The sequence below is a fragment of the Capsicum annuum genome, chromosome 7 (assembly GCF_002878395.1).
Source record: "Capsicum annuum cultivar UCD-10X-F1 chromosome 7, UCD10Xv1.1, whole genome shotgun sequence".
Classification (NCBI taxonomy): Eukaryota; Viridiplantae; Streptophyta; class Magnoliopsida; order Solanales; family Solanaceae; genus Capsicum; species Capsicum annuum.
Genome location: NC_061117.1, coordinates 224,984,949 through 224,988,457, shown reverse-complemented (window position 1 = coordinate 224,988,457; position 3,509 = coordinate 224,984,949).

The following is a 3,509-nucleotide window of genomic DNA, read 5'->3' as shown; positions in this document are numbered from 1 at the left end:
TAGTGCGAGGCTTCGAGGGCCCTCTAAGGGTCCAATGCACACTTAAAGTTCGCTATTGGTTCTCTGTAGTGACGACAAATATTGATCCCTTCTCAAAACTTGACACGCATAAACACGAGCACCAACCGTCAGTAATTCGTAACAGGGTATCTGCACCATATTCATGAGGTCCTCAGCCTTATCAATTTCAAACCCATCAAACTTAACGGTACAATGCAGGATCTTGTTTGAATGATCAATGCCTAATCGGTTAAAAACTGCATTCATAAAAACATTGTACTTTGTGTGTGTTGTACCGGTAACCTTATCAGTAATACATACTTAACTCCCACACATATGATAGTGGATCCATCTGTATGCACCTTATTCTTCCTAGCCCATCTATGGCTTAAATTGAATAAACAGATGACTAGCTTGTTGCAACAGATGACAAATCTATTTATATTGTCAATCAATTGGAGACATCTGTTACGACAGTGATCAACCTGTTGCAGAAATCAAACAGATATATACATCTGTTGTAAAAATATTGCCAGTATGTTGTAAGTTATCTAACAGAAAGAATATATACTGTAACAGATTACCCATCTGTTAGATTTATTTTAAAGTAATTTTGTTTTCTTTTCTTTTCGAGATACAATAATTTATAAATAGGTTCCTCCTTACAAATATGGATGATCCAAATTCGTACAAGGATATTCATATCGAGTCCTTGCATGAACTTCAAAGGCATTTTGATTGATGAACTTCAAAGAGATATTTGGCTGACTTCGGAGCAAGGCTGCCGAATGAATGAAAGATGTCTGATTGACAATAATAATAATAGTAGTAATAATAATTAGGTAATGTTTTTTTTATTTTAGCGATTATTTTCCTCTTTTTGTATATCAAATCTACCCAAGGGATTCAACAATCTATGAACATTCATTTCATTTTGTTGTCAACTTTGAATTTTTAATTCTTATTTAGTATTTAATAATAATCATTCTGTTTATTCCTTGTTCTCAACATGCCGACGATTGATGGTAGGGATTGAGCAGCAATTTGTGTCAATAGTTAGAGGTTAATCTACTACGACAGATCGATCATATGTTACACCTGGCGGTTATTAATAAAAAAAGGGCTATTGTTGTTATTGAGAGGGTGAAAAGAGAAAGATATGACTCGGAGTTCCGATTATTCAATATGAAAAATGTTTCATAAATAAATAATAAACACAATTTATAACCACAATTTTAATAACTGGTCGTGACTTTTCACCACTTTTATTTTTGAATTTATTTTTAAATTATTTATTATATAATAAAATGATTATTATTTTATTAAGGAATTTGAAAAGGTATTTTTTTATTTATAAAATAAAAAAGTAAGCAAATTTGGATTAATGATACGATGATATAGTTATTTTTTTTTAAAAAAAGTAGATTATATGTTGCAACAATTAAATTATCTGATGCAACAGGTTCACTATGGTTGCAACAGATGATATATCTGTTGTCACAGATGATTTATCTGATGCAACCTATATCGAGTCACAACTCAATAAAAGTAGTTCTTGGAAAGAACTAATTAATAATAATAATCTGAAAAGTCATGACTTATCATAATATTTCTTAATTTAATTAATTCATTATTTTTCACATTAATAAAAAATGTAATTAATAAATGGAGGTGAACAGTTAGATTATATGTTGCAACAGATATGTTATCTGATGCAACATATTTTATATTTGTTGCAACAGATAATATATCTGTTGTCACAGATGTGTTATCTGATGCAACAGATATAGAATCTGTCGCCACAACTCAATAAAAATGGTTCTTCGAAAGACTAATTAATAATAATAATCTGAAAAGTCATGACTTATATCACAATATTTATTTTCTTAATTTAATCAAAAATTTAATTAATGTATGGAGGTGAATAGTCGCGCCTTTTTGCCTCTCATTCAAATTCAATCCTCTATAAATAGGTCCGTCCTTACTCAATCGTTCATTCAAATACACACTCTATTTATTTATTGCATCTCGTCTTTCATATTACACTCTAGAAGATAAGATTATGGCTGACCCAGTGTAGGATGTTACTTTTCTGCAAGACGCCGTGAATGAACTTCGGAATCAACTTCGTGATCTGGAATGGAAATTGGGAGGAGTTAGATCAAGAATGCTTCGCGAGATACGCAGGCTGAGGAGGGCCTTGCTACTTCCGGTTGAAGATTGGCCGGCTGGCAAAGATGATGCTGATAATAATAATAATAATTAGACTATTATTTTTCTTTTAGTCTATTATATGTATTTTTATTTGTTTAGTAAATAAATTGTGTTTGATCTTTGACATTTTAATTCATATTTAATTTTCATTCTGTCTATTATCTTCTCAGCAAACATTTCGATGATTCGACGTAAAAAGGAATAATTTAGAATCCAGTAGCAATAGCAAGATTTATCTGTTGGGTTTGTGACAGGGGTTGATTTGTGTTGTTTCAAACAGATTAATCATTCGTTGCAATAGATAATTAATCAGGTGCAACAGATAAACAATCTGATGCAACAGATAAACAATCTGATGCAACAGATAATTAGTCTGGTGCAACAGATAAACATCCTGATACAACAGATAATACGTCTTATGCAACAAATAATACTATGATGCAACAGATAAATAGTCTGATGCAACAGATTACTCTTCTGATGCACCAAATGATTGATCTGTTTAAATTGTGGGCACTTGTACTGGATTCATAATCAGGGTTCTATCCATTGTTGAAAAAATAGAAGTGGACCCAGATGACAAATACGAATAAAAATCATAATTTTACTTACCAAAGTAACCTATGAAGTAATGCCAAAGTGGAAAGTGATGTAGTAAATAAAATTTGACCTAAAAAATTGGTTAGATCGCAGTAGTAGCGCTGTACCAACAACAACAACAACAACAAAAAATGGTCGACAAGAAGAAGATGAAGCAGAAGATGATGAATAAAGCAGTAGAAACAAAAACAATTAACAACAAAAATCGCTAAGAGAGAGAAAACAATAATGGATGAGAAGAGAGAGAAAGACGCTTTTTTTTCTCTCCGTTTCCCGTTATTTTAGGTATACATTGGGATCAAAGTGTAAATTTAAAAACTTGTGAGTTATTTTAAAACTTCCCCAACTTTCTTAATACATAATAAAGTAATTGTCACCTTCAACTAATAATTAAGACTTGTGTCACCTACACCTCATTTTAAAACTCTTTTGTCACCTGTGGCCCAAACCCCCCAGTTTCATAAGTTTTAATTTTTTTGTATGATTCGATAGTTTATTGAAAGTAACTTCTTTATGTTTGAGATAGAAATAAAATCGTTTGTGTACACTCTACTCTCTCTTAACTCATTTCATGGTATTATATATACTGGATATATTATTCTTCTCTTATTTTACTACCCCACTATCTATTGTTCCTCGAGACTGATGTTTTTAATTATCTCGTGCTCCTAAGTTTAAAATTGTGTTTATTTTCA